Source organism: Schistocerca americana, unplaced genomic scaffold (genome assembly GCF_021461395.2).
Source record: "Schistocerca americana isolate TAMUIC-IGC-003095 unplaced genomic scaffold, iqSchAmer2.1 HiC_scaffold_542, whole genome shotgun sequence".
Taxonomy (NCBI): domain Eukaryota; kingdom Metazoa; phylum Arthropoda; class Insecta; order Orthoptera; family Acrididae; genus Schistocerca; species Schistocerca americana.
Window position 1 is genome coordinate 1 of NW_025726283.1, and position 15,639 is coordinate 15,639.

The 15,639-nt window shown below is 53.7% G+C and overlaps 13 non-coding genes across 13 annotated transcripts; all 13 read left to right on the forward strand.

Moving 5' to 3' along the window:
- The first annotated feature begins 323 nt into the window (after positions 1–323).
- LOC124586126 lies at positions 324–442 on the forward strand. The gene has a single exon (XR_006975042.1). It is a non-coding gene; the product is annotated as a 5S ribosomal RNA (ribosomal RNA).
- A 1,152-nt stretch (positions 443–1,594) lies between these two features.
- LOC124586141 lies at positions 1,595–1,713 on the forward strand. Its single transcript, XR_006975056.1, has one exon. It is a non-coding gene; the product is annotated as a 5S ribosomal RNA (ribosomal RNA).
- Positions 1,714–2,864: 1,151 nt separating this feature from the next.
- Positions 2,865–2,983, forward strand: LOC124586154. Its single transcript, XR_006975067.1, has one exon. It is a non-coding gene; the product is annotated as a 5S ribosomal RNA (ribosomal RNA).
- Positions 2,984–4,126: 1,143 nt separating this feature from the next.
- LOC124586166 lies at positions 4,127–4,245 on the forward strand. The gene has a single exon (XR_006975078.1). It is a non-coding gene; the product is annotated as a 5S ribosomal RNA (ribosomal RNA).
- Positions 4,246–5,388: 1,143 nt separating this feature from the next.
- On the forward strand, positions 5,389–5,507 carry LOC124586179. Its single transcript, XR_006975089.1, has one exon. It is a non-coding gene; the product is annotated as a 5S ribosomal RNA (ribosomal RNA).
- Positions 5,508–6,650: 1,143 nt separating this feature from the next.
- Positions 6,651–6,769, forward strand: LOC124586130. The gene has a single exon (XR_006975046.1). It is a non-coding gene; the product is annotated as a 5S ribosomal RNA (ribosomal RNA).
- Positions 6,770–7,920: 1,151 nt separating this feature from the next.
- On the forward strand, positions 7,921–8,039 carry LOC124586131. The gene has a single exon (XR_006975047.1). It is a non-coding gene; the product is annotated as a 5S ribosomal RNA (ribosomal RNA).
- Positions 8,040–9,182: 1,143 nt separating this feature from the next.
- Positions 9,183–9,301, forward strand: LOC124586132. The gene has a single exon (XR_006975048.1). It is a non-coding gene; the product is annotated as a 5S ribosomal RNA (ribosomal RNA).
- Positions 9,302–10,444: 1,143 nt separating this feature from the next.
- On the forward strand, positions 10,445–10,563 carry LOC124586134. Its single transcript, XR_006975049.1, has one exon. It is a non-coding gene; the product is annotated as a 5S ribosomal RNA (ribosomal RNA).
- Positions 10,564–11,706: 1,143 nt separating this feature from the next.
- Positions 11,707–11,825, forward strand: LOC124586135. Its single transcript, XR_006975050.1, has one exon. It is a non-coding gene; the product is annotated as a 5S ribosomal RNA (ribosomal RNA).
- A 1,143-nt stretch (positions 11,826–12,968) lies between these two features.
- Positions 12,969–13,087, forward strand: LOC124586136. Its single transcript, XR_006975051.1, has one exon. It is a non-coding gene; the product is annotated as a 5S ribosomal RNA (ribosomal RNA).
- Positions 13,088–14,238: 1,151 nt separating this feature from the next.
- On the forward strand, positions 14,239–14,357 carry LOC124586137. The gene has a single exon (XR_006975052.1). It is a non-coding gene; the product is annotated as a 5S ribosomal RNA (ribosomal RNA).
- Positions 14,358–15,507: 1,150 nt separating this feature from the next.
- LOC124586138 lies at positions 15,508–15,626 on the forward strand. Its single transcript, XR_006975053.1, has one exon. It is a non-coding gene; the product is annotated as a 5S ribosomal RNA (ribosomal RNA).
- The last annotated feature ends 13 nt before the right edge of the window (positions 15,627–15,639 follow it).

The following is a 15,639-nucleotide window of genomic DNA, read 5'->3' on the forward strand; positions in this document are numbered from 1 at the left end:
CCAGCACGACACTGCCACACCCCGCACAGGCCCTCCGCTGGACACCAGGGACAAGATGCGCCCTCCGCTAGTGTCGAAGGCTGCACGCGCCCAGCGAATGACAGGACGTGCAACGAGCAGCAGTGCGTCTCACACACGCGGCGGTGCGCCCGCTAATTCGGCCGTCGCTCCGCTGGGACGCCGGGCGCGCCCCCCGCGCCGTCCTCGAGGAGCTGGCTGTTGCGGAAGGAAGTGCTTTCGTCAAATGCGGCGGAAAACTAACATTTTGTGTATTGGGAGAGAAGCCGAACGCGTATTCTGCCGTGCTCCTACATTACATGAGTGCCAACGGCCATACCATGATGATTGCACCGGTTCTCGTCCGATCACCGAAGTTAAGCATCATTGGGCCCGGTTAGTACTTGGAGGGGTGACCGCCTGGGAAACCCGGGTGCTGTTGGCTCCTTTTTTTTTTTTTTTGTTATTATGTCGCTACCCCTGGCAGCCCAATAAAAAAAAAGTGCTGTTGGCTCCCTTACATTTTCCCCTTTTTGCATCGCTACCCCTGCCAGCCCTCTTTTCATACTACCTTTCCGTTGTGACAAAGATGCTTCCTTCAGCAATTTAAACGTGCCAAGAAATCCTTGACAATAACGAAACACTACGAATCGACACATGTGATCTGAAATAAGCCAGGGCCTCCTACTGTTTCGTAGCAGTGCAAAGTTCCAACAAAAAAAAAAAAAAAATTGAAAATAAACGACTGTAATAAACATAAGATACGATATTAATGGCCTCAGCTCGAAGAAGAATGTGCCAAGGAAGATTTCCAAAGAGTCTCTGGAGATAACAAAACAGTACGAACCGACAGATACGTTCTGAAATACGTCAGGGCTTATTGTTTTGTTGCATTGTACGACTGCAGATTTGTAAACAAAAATTTCTCTTTCGTCGCTAGAAGAGATGGATGCTTTGGCGACCCTCCTGTGTCCTGCGTCCCTGTTTTCGCACCTTTCCACGGCACGGCGCTGCCCTACCCGCCGCAAACGGCGTCTCGGACACGCCCCGTTAGGCCCACGGCCGTCTCGCAGATGTTTGTCGTGCTTGTACTGTCATATGGGCCACGACCCGAGCGGCAGCGAGCGGCAGTCGAGCAAAGTCGGGACAAGTCGGGACGGGGACAGGGATAGGAATGGTGCGAATGCACTGCGAACTACGCAGACACCTGGTGTGAGGCGAGGCGAGGCGAGGCGAGGAAGCCCACATCGCTACCAGTGGCGCCCTCCAGCACGACACTGCCACACCCCGCACAGGCCCTCCGCTGGACACCAGGGACAAGATGCGCCCTCCGCTAGTGTCGAAGGCTGCACGCGCCCAGCGAATGACAGGACGTGCAACGAGCAGCAGTGCGTCTCACACACGCGGCGACGCGGCGGTGCGCCCGCTAATTCGGCCGTCGCTCCGCTGGGACGCCGGGCGCGCCCCCCGCGCCGTCCTCGAGGAGCTGGCTGTTGCGGAAGGAAGTGCTTTCGTCAAATGCGGCGGAAAACTAACATTTTGTGTATTGGGAGAGAAGCCGAACGCGTATTCTGCCGTGCTCCTACATTACATGAGTGCCAACGGCCATACCATGATGATTGCACCGGTTCTCGTCCGATCACCGAAGTTAAGCATCATTGGGCCCGGTTAGTACTTGGAGGGGTGACCGCCTGGGAAACCCGGGTGCTGTTGGCTCCTTTTTTTTTTTTTTTGTTATTATGTCGCTACCCCTGGCAGCCCAATAAAAAAAAAGTGCTGTTGGCTCCCTTACATTTTCCCCTTTTTGCATCGCTACCCCTGCCAGCCCTCTTTTCATACTACCTTTCCGTTGTGACAAAGATGCTTCCTTCAGCAATTTAAACGTGCCAAGAAATCCTTGACAATAACGAAACACTACGAATCGACACATGTGATCTGAAATAAGCCAGGGCCTCCTACTGTTTCGTAGCAGTGCAAAGTTCCAACAAAAAAAAAAAAAAAATTGAAAATAAACGACTGTAATAAACATAAGATACGATATTAATGGCCTCAGCTCGAAGAAGAATGTGCCAAGGAAGATTTCCAAAGAGTCTCTGGAGATAACAAAACAGTACGAACCGACAGATACGTTCTGAAATACGTCAGGGCTTATTGTTTTGTTGCATTGTACGACTGCAGATTTGTAAACAAAAATTTCTCTTTCGTCGCTAGAAGAGATGGATGCTTTGGCGACCCTCCTGTGTCCTGCGTCCCTGTTTTCGCACCTTTCCACGGCACGGCGCTGCCCTACCCGCCGCAAACGGCGTCTCGGACACGCCCGTTAGGCCCACGGCCGTCTCGCAGATGTTTGTCGTGCTTGTACTGTCATATGGGCCACGACCCGAGCGGCAGCGAGCGGCAGTCGAGCAAAGTCGGGACAAGTCGGGACGGGGACAGGGATAGGAATGGTGCGAATGCACTGCGAACTACGCAGACACCTGGTGTGAGGCGAGGCGAGGCGAGGCGAGGAAGCCCACATCGCTACCAGTGGCGCCCTCCAGCACGACACTGCCACACCCCGCACAGGCCCTCCGCTGGACACCAGGGACAAGATGCGCCCTCCGCTAGTGTCGAAGGCTGCACGCGCCCAGCGAATGACAGGACGTGCAACGAGCAGCAGTGCGTCTCACACACGCGGCGACGCGGCGGTGCGCCCGCTAATTCGGCCGTCGCTCCGCTGGGACGCCGGGCGCGCCCCCCGCGCCGTCCTCGAGGAGCTGGCTGTTGCGGAAGGAAGTGCTTTCGTCAAATGCGGCGGAAAACTAACATTTTGTGTATTGGGAGAGAAGCCGAACGCGTATTCTGCCGTGCTCCTACATTACATGAGTGCCAACGGCCATACCATGATGATTGCACCGGTTCTCGTCCGATCACCGAAGTTAAGCATCATTGGGCCCGGTTAGTACTTGGAGGGGTGACCGCCTGGGAAACCCGGGTGCTGTTGGCTCCTTTTTTTTTTTTTTTGTTATTATGTCGCTACCCCTGGCAGCCCAATAAAAAAAAAGTGCTGTTGGCTCCCTTACATTTTCCCCTTTTTGCATCGCTACCCCTGCCAGCCCTCTTTTCATACTACCTTTCCGTTGTGACAAAGATGCTTCCTTCAGCAATTTAAACGTGCCAAGAAATCCTTGACAATAACGAAACACTACGAATCGACACATGTGATCTGAAATAAGCCAGGGCCTCCTACTGTTTCGTAGCAGTGCAAAGTTCCAACAAAAAAAAAAAAAAAATTGAAAATAAACGACTGTAATAAACATAAGATACGATATTAATGGCCTCAGCTCGAAGAAGAATGTGCCAAGGAAGATTTCCAAAGAGTCTCTGGAGATAACAAAACAGTACGAACCGACAGATACGTTCTGAAATACGTCAGGGCTTATTGTTTTGTTGCATTGTACGACTGCAGATTTGTAAACAAAAATTTCTCTTTCGTCGCTAGAAGAGATGGATGCTTTGGCGACCCTCCTGTGTCCTGCGTCCCTGTTTTCGCACCTTTCCACGGCACGGCGCTGCCCTACCCGCCGCAAACGGCGTCTCGGACACGCCCGTTAGGCCCACGGCCGTCTCGCAGATGTTTGTCGTGCTTGTACTGTCATATGGGCCACGACCCGAGCGGCAGCGAGCGGCAGTCGAGCAAAGTCGGGACAAGTCGGGACGGGGACAGGGATAGGAATGGTGCGAATGCACTGCGAACTACGCAGACACCTGGTGTGAGGCGAGGCGAGGCGAGGCGAGGAAGCCCACATCGCTACCAGTGGCGCCCTCCAGCACGACACTGCCACACCCCGCACAGGCCCTCCGCTGGACACCAGGGACAAGATGCGCCCTCCGCTAGTGTCGAAGGCTGCACGCGCCCAGCGAATGACAGGACGTGCAACGAGCAGCAGTGCGTCTCACACACGCGGCGGTGCGCCCGCTAATTCGGCCGTCGCTCCGCTGGGACGCCGGGCGCGCCCCCCGCGCCGTCCTCGAGGAGCTGGCTGTTGCGGAAGGAAGTGCTTTCGTCAAATGCGGCGGAAAACTAACATTTTGTGTATTGGGAGAGAAGCCGAACGCGTATTCTGCCGTGCTCCTACATTACATGAGTGCCAACGGCCATACCATGATGATTGCACCGGTTCTCGTCCGATCACCGAAGTTAAGCATCATTGGGCCCGGTTAGTACTTGGAGGGGTGACCGCCTGGGAAACCCGGGTGCTGTTGGCTCCTTTTTTTTTTTTTTTGTTATTATGTCGCTACCCCTGGCAGCCCAATAAAAAAAAAGTGCTGTTGGCTCCCTTACATTTTCCCCTTTTTGCATCGCTACCCCTGCCAGCCCTCTTTTCATACTACCTTTCCGTTGTGACAAAGATGCTTCCTTCAGCAATTTAAACGTGCCAAGAAATCCTTGACAATAACGAAACACTACGAATCGACACATGTGATCTGAAATAAGCCAGGGCCTCCTACTGTTTCGTAGCAGTGCAAAGTTCCAACAAAAAAAAAAAAAAAATTGAAAATAAACGACTGTAATAAACATAAGATACGATATTAATGGCCTCAGCTCGAAGAAGAATGTGCCAAGGAAGATTTCCAAAGAGTCTCTGGAGATAACAAAACAGTACGAACCGACAGATACGTTCTGAAATACGTCAGGGCTTATTGTTTTGTTGCATTGTACGACTGCAGATTTGTAAACAAAAATTTCTCTTTCGTCGCTAGAAGAGATGGATGCTTTGGCGACCCTCCTGTGTCCTGCGTCCCTGTTTTCGCACCTTTCCACGGCACGGCGCTGCCCTACCCGCCGCAAACGGCGTCTCGGACACGCCCGTTAGGCCCACGGCCGTCTCGCAGATGTTTGTCGTGCTTGTACTGTCATATGGGCCACGACCCGAGCGGCAGCGAGCGGCAGTCGAGCAAAGTCGGGACAAGTCGGGACGGGGACAGGGATAGGAATGGTGCGAATGCACTGCGAACTACGCAGACACCTGGTGTGAGGCGAGGCGAGGCGAGGCGAGGAAGCCCACATCGCTACCAGTGGCGCCCTCCAGCACGACACTGCCACACCCCGCACAGGCCCTCCGCTGGACACCAGGGACAAGATGCGCCCTCCGCTAGTGTCGAAGGCTGCACGCGCCCAGCGAATGACAGGACGTGCAACGAGCAGCAGTGCGTCTCACACACGCGGCGGTGCGCCCGCTAATTCGGCCGTCGCTCCGCTGGGACGCCGGGCGCGCCCCCCGCGCCGTCCTCGAGGAGCTGGCTGTTGCGGAAGGAAGTGCTTTCGTCAAATGCGGCGGAAAACTAACATTTTGTGTATTGGGAGAGAAGCCGAACGCGTATTCTGCCGTGCTCCTACATTACATGAGTGCCAACGGCCATACCATGATGATTGCACCGGTTCTCGTCCGATCACCGAAGTTAAGCATCATTGGGCCCGGTTAGTACTTGGAGGGGTGACCGCCTGGGAAACCCGGGTGCTGTTGGCTCCTTTTTTTTTTTTTTTGTTATTATGTCGCTACCCCTGGCAGCCCAATAAAAAAAAAGTGCTGTTGGCTCCCTTACATTTTCCCCTTTTTGCATCGCTACCCCTGCCAGCCCTCTTTTCATACTACCTTTCCGTTGTGACAAAGATGCTTCCTTCAGCAATTTAAACGTGCCAAGAAATCCTTGACAATAACGAAACACTACGAATCGACACATGTGATCTGAAATAAGCCAGGGCCTCCTACTGTTTCGTAGCAGTGCAAAGTTCCAACAAAAAAAAAAAAAAAATTGAAAATAAACGACTGTAATAAACATAAGATACGATATTAATGGCCTCAGCTCGAAGAAGAATGTGCCAAGGAAGATTTCCAAAGAGTCTCTGGAGATAACAAAACAGTACGAACCGACAGATACGTTCTGAAATACGTCAGGGCTTATTGTTTTGTTGCATTGTACGACTGCAGATTTGTAAACAAAAATTTCTCTTTCGTCGCTAGAAGAGATGGATGCTTTGGCGACCCTCCTGTGTCCTGCGTCCCTGTTTTCGCACCTTTCCACGGCACGGCGCTGCCCTACCCGCCGCAAACGGCGTCTCGGACACGCCCGTTAGGCCCACGGCCGTCTCGCAGATGTTTGTCGTGCTTGTACTGTCATATGGGCCACGACCCGAGCGGCAGCGAGCGGCAGTCGAGCAAAGTCGGGACAAGTCGGGACGGGGACAGGGATAGGAATGGTGCGAATGCACTGCGAACTACGCAGACACCTGGTGTGAGGCGAGGCGAGGCGAGGCGAGGAAGCCCACATCGCTACCAGTGGCGCCCTCCAGCACGACACTGCCACACCCCGCACAGGCCCTCCGCTGGACACCAGGGACAAGATGCGCCCTCCGCTAGTGTCGAAGGCTGCACGCGCCCAGCGAATGACAGGACGTGCAACGAGCAGCAGTGCGTCTCACACACGCGGCGGTGCGCCCGCTAATTCGGCCGTCGCTCCGCTGGGACGCCGGGCGCGCCCCCCGCGCCGTCCTCGAGGAGCTGGCTGTTGCGGAAGGAAGTGCTTTCGTCAAATGCGGCGGAAAACTAACATTTTGTGTATTGGGAGAGAAGCCGAACGCGTATTCTGCCGTGCTCCTACATTACATGAGTGCCAACGGCCATACCATGATGATTGCACCGGTTCTCGTCCGATCACCGAAGTTAAGCATCATTGGGCCCGGTTAGTACTTGGAGGGGTGACCGCCTGGGAAACCCGGGTGCTGTTGGCTCCTTTTTTTTTTTTTTTGTTATTATGTCGCTACCCCTGGCAGCCCAATAAAAAAAAAGTGCTGTTGGCTCCCTTACATTTTCCCCTTTTTGCATCGCTACCCCTGCCAGCCCTCTTTTCATACTACCTTTCCGTTGTGACAAAGATGCTTCCTTCAGCAATTTAAACGTGCCAAGAAATCCTTGACAATAACGAAACACTACGAATCGACACATGTGATCTGAAATAAGCCAGGGCCTCCTACTGTTTCGTAGCAGTGCAAAGTTCCAACAAAAAAAAAAAAAAAATTGAAAATAAACGACTGTAATAAACATAAGATACGATATTAATGGCCTCAGCTCGAAGAAGAATGTGCCAAGGAAGATTTCCAAAGAGTCTCTGGAGATAACAAAACAGTACGAACCGACAGATACGTTCTGAAATACGTCAGGGCTTATTGTTTTGTTGCATTGTACGACTGCAGATTTGTAAACAAAAATTTCTCTTTCGTCGCTAGAAGAGATGGATGCTTTGGCGACCCTCCTGTGTCCTGCGTCCCTGTTTTCGCACCTTTCCACGGCACGGCGCTGCCCTACCCGCCGCAAACGGCGTCTCGGACACGCCCGTTAGGCCCACGGCCGTCTCGCAGATGTTTGTCGTGCTTGTACTGTCATATGGGCCACGACCCGAGCGGCAGCGAGCGGCAGTCGAGCAAAGTCGGGACAAGTCGGGACGGGGACAGGGATAGGAATGGTGCGAATGCACTGCGAACTACGCAGACACCTGGTGTGAGGCGAGGCGAGGCGAGGCGAGGAAGCCCACATCGCTACCAGTGGCGCCCTCCAGCACGACACTGCCACACCCCGCACAGGCCCTCCGCTGGACACCAGGGACAAGATGCGCCCTCCGCTAGTGTCGAAGGCTGCACGCGCCCAGCGAATGACAGGACGTGCAACGAGCAGCAGTGCGTCTCACACACGCGGCGACGCGGCGGTGCGCCCGCTAATTCGGCCGTCGCTCCGCTGGGACGCCGGGCGCGCCCCCCGCGCCGTCCTCGAGGAGCTGGCTGTTGCGGAAGGAAGTGCTTTCGTCAAATGCGGCGGAAAACTAACATTTTGTGTATTGGGAGAGAAGCCGAACGCGTATTCTGCCGTGCTCCTACATTACATGAGTGCCAACGGCCATACCATGATGATTGCACCGGTTCTCGTCCGATCACCGAAGTTAAGCATCATTGGGCCCGGTTAGTACTTGGAGGGGTGACCGCCTGGGAAACCCGGGTGCTGTTGGCTCCTTTTTTTTTTTTTTTGTTATTATGTCGCTACCCCTGGCAGCCCAATAAAAAAAAAGTGCTGTTGGCTCCCTTACATTTTCCCCTTTTTGCATCGCTACCCCTGCCAGCCCTCTTTTCATACTACCTTTCCGTTGTGACAAAGATGCTTCCTTCAGCAATTTAAACGTGCCAAGAAATCCTTGACAATAACGAAACACTACGAATCGACACATGTGATCTGAAATAAGCCAGGGCCTCCTACTGTTTCGTAGCAGTGCAAAGTTCCAACAAAAAAAAAAAAAAAATTGAAAATAAACGACTGTAATAAACATAAGATACGATATTAATGGCCTCAGCTCGAAGAAGAATGTGCCAAGGAAGATTTCCAAAGAGTCTCTGGAGATAACAAAACAGTACGAACCGACAGATACGTTCTGAAATACGTCAGGGCTTATTGTTTTGTTGCATTGTACGACTGCAGATTTGTAAACAAAAATTTCTCTTTCGTCGCTAGAAGAGATGGATGCTTTGGCGACCCTCCTGTGTCCTGCGTCCCTGTTTTCGCACCTTTCCACGGCACGGCGCTGCCCTACCCGCCGCAAACGGCGTCTCGGACACGCCCGTTAGGCCCACGGCCGTCTCGCAGATGTTTGTCGTGCTTGTACTGTCATATGGGCCACGACCCGAGCGGCAGCGAGCGGCAGTCGAGCAAAGTCGGGACAAGTCGGGACGGGGACAGGGATAGGAATGGTGCGAATGCACTGCGAACTACGCAGACACCTGGTGTGAGGCGAGGCGAGGCGAGGCGAGGAAGCCCACATCGCTACCAGTGGCGCCCTCCAGCACGACACTGCCACACCCCGCACAGGCCCTCCGCTGGACACCAGGGACAAGATGCGCCCTCCGCTAGTGTCGAAGGCTGCACGCGCCCAGCGAATGACAGGACGTGCAACGAGCAGCAGTGCGTCTCACACACGCGGCGGTGCGCCCGCTAATTCGGCCGTCGCTCCGCTGGGACGCCGGGCGCGCCCCCCGCGCCGTCCTCGAGGAGCTGGCTGTTGCGGAAGGAAGTGCTTTCGTCAAATGCGGCGGAAAACTAACATTTTGTGTATTGGGAGAGAAGCCGAACGCGTATTCTGCCGTGCTCCTACATTACATGAGTGCCAACGGCCATACCATGATGATTGCACCGGTTCTCGTCCGATCACCGAAGTTAAGCATCATTGGGCCCGGTTAGTACTTGGAGGGGTGACCGCCTGGGAAACCCGGGTGCTGTTGGCTCCTTTTTTTTTTTTTTTGTTATTATGTCGCTACCCCTGGCAGCCCAATAAAAAAAAAGTGCTGTTGGCTCCCTTACATTTTCCCCTTTTTGCATCGCTACCCCTGCCAGCCCTCTTTTCATACTACCTTTCCGTTGTGACAAAGATGCTTCCTTCAGCAATTTAAACGTGCCAAGAAATCCTTGACAATAACGAAACACTACGAATCGACACATGTGATCTGAAATAAGCCAGGGCCTCCTACTGTTTCGTAGCAGTGCAAAGTTCCAACAAAAAAAAAAAAAAAATTGAAAATAAACGACTGTAATAAACATAAGATACGATATTAATGGCCTCAGCTCGAAGAAGAATGTGCCAAGGAAGATTTCCAAAGAGTCTCTGGAGATAACAAAACAGTACGAACCGACAGATACGTTCTGAAATACGTCAGGGCTTATTGTTTTGTTGCATTGTACGACTGCAGATTTGTAAACAAAAATTTCTCTTTCGTCGCTAGAAGAGATGGATGCTTTGGCGACCCTCCTGTGTCCTGCGTCCCTGTTTTCGCACCTTTCCACGGCACGGCGCTGCCCTACCCGCCGCAAACGGCGTCTCGGACACGCCCGTTAGGCCCACGGCCGTCTCGCAGATGTTTGTCGTGCTTGTACTGTCATATGGGCCACGACCCGAGCGGCAGCGAGCGGCAGTCGAGCAAAGTCGGGACAAGTCGGGACGGGGACAGGGATAGGAATGGTGCGAATGCACTGCGAACTACGCAGACACCTGGTGTGAGGCGAGGCGAGGCGAGGCGAGGAAGCCCACATCGCTACCAGTGGCGCCCTCCAGCACGACACTGCCACACCCCGCACAGGCCCTCCGCTGGACACCAGGGACAAGATGCGCCCTCCGCTAGTGTCGAAGGCTGCACGCGCCCAGCGAATGACAGGACGTGCAACGAGCAGCAGTGCGTCTCACACACGCGGCGGTGCGCCCGCTAATTCGGCCGTCGCTCCGCTGGGACGCCGGGCGCGCCCCCCGCGCCGTCCTCGAGGAGCTGGCTGTTGCGGAAGGAAGTGCTTTCGTCAAATGCGGCGGAAAACTAACATTTTGTGTATTGGGAGAGAAGCCGAACGCGTATTCTGCCGTGCTCCTACATTACATGAGTGCCAACGGCCATACCATGATGATTGCACCGGTTCTCGTCCGATCACCGAAGTTAAGCATCATTGGGCCCGGTTAGTACTTGGAGGGGTGACCGCCTGGGAAACCCGGGTGCTGTTGGCTCCTTTTTTTTTTTTTTTGTTATTATGTCGCTACCCCTGGCAGCCCAATAAAAAAAAAGTGCTGTTGGCTCCCTTACATTTTCCCCTTTTTGCATCGCTACCCCTGCCAGCCCTCTTTTCATACTACCTTTCCGTTGTGACAAAGATGCTTCCTTCAGCAATTTAAACGTGCCAAGAAATCCTTGACAATAACGAAACACTACGAATCGACACATGTGATCTGAAATAAGCCAGGGCCTCCTACTGTTTCGTAGCAGTGCAAAGTTCCAACAAAAAAAAAAAAAAAATTGAAAATAAACGACTGTAATAAACATAAGATACGATATTAATGGCCTCAGCTCGAAGAAGAATGTGCCAAGGAAGATTTCCAAAGAGTCTCTGGAGATAACAAAACAGTACGAACCGACAGATACGTTCTGAAATACGTCAGGGCTTATTGTTTTGTTGCATTGTACGACTGCAGATTTGTAAACAAAAATTTCTCTTTCGTCGCTAGAAGAGATGGATGCTTTGGCGACCCTCCTGTGTCCTGCGTCCCTGTTTTCGCACCTTTCCACGGCACGGCGCTGCCCTACCCGCCGCAAACGGCGTCTCGGACACGCCCGTTAGGCCCACGGCCGTCTCGCAGATGTTTGTCGTGCTTGTACTGTCATATGGGCCACGACCCGAGCGGCAGCGAGCGGCAGTCGAGCAAAGTCGGGACAAGTCGGGACGGGGACAGGGATAGGAATGGTGCGAATGCACTGCGAACTACGCAGACACCTGGTGTGAGGCGAGGCGAGGCGAGGCGAGGAAGCCCACATCGCTACCAGTGGCGCCCTCCAGCACGACACTGCCACACCCCGCACAGGCCCTCCGCTGGACACCAGGGACAAGATGCGCCCTCCGCTAGTGTCGAAGGCTGCACGCGCCCAGCGAATGACAGGACGTGCAACGAGCAGCAGTGCGTCTCACACACGCGGCGGTGCGCCCGCTAATTCGGCCGTCGCTCCGCTGGGACGCCGGGCGCGCCCCCCGCGCCGTCCTCGAGGAGCTGGCTGTTGCGGAAGGAAGTGCTTTCGTCAAATGCGGCGGAAAACTAACATTTTGTGTATTGGGAGAGAAGCCGAACGCGTATTCTGCCGTGCTCCTACATTACATGAGTGCCAACGGCCATACCATGATGATTGCACCGGTTCTCGTCCGATCACCGAAGTTAAGCATCATTGGGCCCGGTTAGTACTTGGAGGGGTGACCGCCTGGGAAACCCGGGTGCTGTTGGCTCCTTTTTTTTTTTTTTTGTTATTATGTCGCTACCCCTGGCAGCCCAATAAAAAAAAAGTGCTGTTGGCTCCCTTACATTTTCCCCTTTTTGCATCGCTACCCCTGCCAGCCCTCTTTTCATACTACCTTTCCGTTGTGACAAAGATGCTTCCTTCAGCAATTTAAACGTGCCAAGAAATCCTTGACAATAACGAAACACTACGAATCGACACATGTGATCTGAAATAAGCCAGGGCCTCCTACTGTTTCGTAGCAGTGCAAAGTTCCAACAAAAAAAAAAAAAAAATTGAAAATAAACGACTGTAATAAACATAAGATACGATATTAATGGCCTCAGCTCGAAGAAGAATGTGCCAAGGAAGATTTCCAAAGAGTCTCTGGAGATAACAAAACAGTACGAACCGACAGATACGTTCTGAAATACGTCAGGGCTTATTGTTTTGTTGCATTGTACGACTGCAGATTTGTAAACAAAAATTTCTCTTTCGTCGCTAGAAGAGATGGATGCTTTGGCGACCCTCCTGTGTCCTGCGTCCCTGTTTTCGCACCTTTCCACGGCACGGCGCTGCCCTACCCGCCGCAAACGGCGTCTCGGACACGCCCGTTAGGCCCACGGCCGTCTCGCAGATGTTTGTCGTGCTTGTACTGTCATATGGGCCACGACCCGAGCGGCAGCGAGCGGCAGTCGAGCAAAGTCGGGACAAGTCGGGACGGGGACAGGGATAGGAATGGTGCGAATGCACTGCGAACTACGCAGACACCTGGTGTGAGGCGAGGCGAGGCGAGGCGAGGAAGCCCACATCGCTACCAGTGGCGCCCTCCAGCACGACACTGCCACACCCCGCACAGGCCCTCCGCTGGACACCAGGGACAAGATGCGCCCTCCGCTAGTGTCGAAGGCTGCACGCGCCCAGCGAATGACAGGACGTGCAACGAGCAGCAGTGCGTCTCACACACGCGGCGGTGCGCCCGCTAATTCGGCCGTCGCTCCGCTGGGACGCCGGGCGCGCCCCCCGCGCCGTCCTCGAGGAGCTGGCTGTTGCGGAAGGAAGTGCTTTCGTCAAATGCGGCGGAAAACTAACATTTTGTGTATTGGGAGAGAAGCCGAACGCGTATTCTGCCGTGCTCCTACATTACATGAGTGCCAACGGCCATACCATGATGATTGCACCGGTTCTCGTCCGATCACCGAAGTTAAGCATCATTGGGCCCGGTTAGTACTTGGAGGGGTGACCGCCTGGGAAACCCGGGTGCTGTTGGCTCCTTTTTTTTTTTTTTTGTTATTATGTCGCTACCCCTGGCAGCCCAATAAAAAAAAAGTGCTGTTGGCTCCCTTACATTTTCCCCTTTTTGCATCGCTACCCCTGCCAGCCCTCTTTTCATACTACCTTTCCGTTGTGACAAAGATGCTTCCTTCAGCAATTTAAACGTGCCAAGAAATCCTTGACAATAACGAAACACTACGAATCGACACATGTGATCTGAAATAAGCCAGGGCCTCCTACTGTTTCGTAGCAGTGCAAAGTTCCAACAAAAAAAAAAAAAAAATTGAAAATAAACGACTGTAATAAACATAAGATACGATATTAATGGCCTCAGCTCGAAGAAGAATGTGCCAAGGAAGATTTCCAAAGAGTCTCTGGAGATAACAAAACAGTACGAACCGACAGATACGTTCTGAAATACGTCAGGGCTTATTGTTTTGTTGCATTGTACGACTGCAGATTTGTAAACAAAAATTTCTCTTTCGTCGCTAGAAGAGATGGATGCTTTGGCGACCCTCCTGTGTCCTGCGTCCCTGTTTTCGCACCTTTCCACGGCACGGCGCTGCCCTACCCGCCGCAAACGGCGTCTCGGACACGCCCGTTAGGCCCACGGCCGTCTCGCAGATGTTTGTCGTGCTTGTACTGTCATATGGGCCACGACCCGAGCGGCAGCGAGCGGCAGTCGAGCAAAGTCGGGACAAGTCGGGACGGGGACAGGGATAGGAATGGTGCGAATGCACTGCGAACTACGCAGACACCTGGTGTGAGGCGAGGCGAGGCGAGGCGAGGAAGCCCACATCGCTACCAGTGGCGCCCTCCAGCACGACACTGCCACACCCCGCACAGGCCCTCCGCTGGACACCAGGGACAAGATGCGCCCTCCGCTAGTGTCGAAGGCTGCACGCGCCCAGCGAATGACAGGACGTGCAACGAGCAGCAGTGCGTCTCACACACGCGGCGACGCGGCGGTGCGCCCGCTAATTCGGCCGTCGCTCCGCTGGGACGCCGGGCGCGCCCCCCGCGCCGTCCTCGAGGAGCTGGCTGTTGCGGAAGGAAGTGCTTTCGTCAAATGCGGCGGAAAACTAACATTTTGTGTATTGGGAGAGAAGCCGAACGCGTATTCTGCCGTGCTCCTACATTACATGAGTGCCAACGGCCATACCATGATGATTGCACCGGTTCTCGTCCGATCACCGAAGTTAAGCATCATTGGGCCCGGTTAGTACTTGGAGGGGTGACCGCCTGGGAAACCCGGGTGCTGTTGGCTCCTTTTTTTTTTTTTTTGTTATTATGTCGCTACCCCTGGCAGCCCAATAAAAAAAAAGTGCTGTTGGCTCCCTTACATTTTCCCCTTTTTGCATCGCTACCCCTGCCAGCCCTCTTTTCATACTACCTTTCCGTTGTGACAAAGATGCTTCCTTCAGCAATTTAAACGTGCCAAGAAATCCTTGACAATAACGAAACACTACGAATCGACACATGTGATCTGAAATAAGCCAGGGCCTCCTACTGTTTCGTAGCAGTGCAAAGTTCCAACAAAAAAAAAAAAAAATTGAAAATAAACGACTGTAATAAACATAAGATACGATATTAATGGCCTCAGCTCGAAGAAGAATGTGCCAAGGAAGATTTCCAAAGAGTCTCTGGAGATAACAAAACAGTACGAACCGACAGATACGTTCTGAAATACGTCAGGGCTTATTGTTTTGTTGCATTGTACGACTGCAGATTTGTAAACAAAAATTTCTCTTTCGTCGCTAGAAGAGATGGATGCTTTGGCGACCCTCCTGTGTCCTGCGTCCCTGTTTTCGCACCTTTCCACGGCACGGCGCTGCCCTACCCGCCGCAAACGGCGTCTCGGACACGCCCGTTAGGCCCACGGCCGTCTCGCAGATGTTTGTCGTGCTTGTACTGTCATATGGGCCACGACCCGAGCGGCAGCGAGCGGCAGTCGAGCAAAGTCGGGACAAGTCGGGACGGGGACAGGGATAGGAATGGTGCGAATGCACTGCGAACTACGCAGACACCTGGTGTGAGGCGAGGCGAGGCGAGGCGAGGAAGCCCACATCGCTACCAGTGGCGCCCTCCAGCACGACACTGCCACACCCCGCACAGGCCCTCCGCTGGACACCAGGGACAAGATGCGCCCTCCGCTAGTGTCGAAGGCTGCACGCGCCCAGCGAATGACAGGACGTGCAACGAGCAGCAGTGCGTCTCACACACGCGGCGACGCGGCGGTGCGCCCGCTAATTCGGCCGTCGCTCCGCTGGGACGCCGGGCGCGCCCCCCGCGCCGTCCTCGAGGAGCTGGCTGTTGCGGAAGGAAGTGCTTTCGTCAAATGCGGCGGAAAACTAACATTTTGTGTATTGGGAGAGAAGCCGAACGCGTATTCTGCCGTGCTCCTACATTACATGAGTGCCAACGGCCATACCATGATGATTGCACCGGTTCTCGTCCGATCACCGAAGTTAAGCATCATTGGGCCCGGTTAGTACTTGGAGGGGTGACCGCCTGGGAAACCCGGGTGCTGTTGGCTCCTTTTTTTTTTT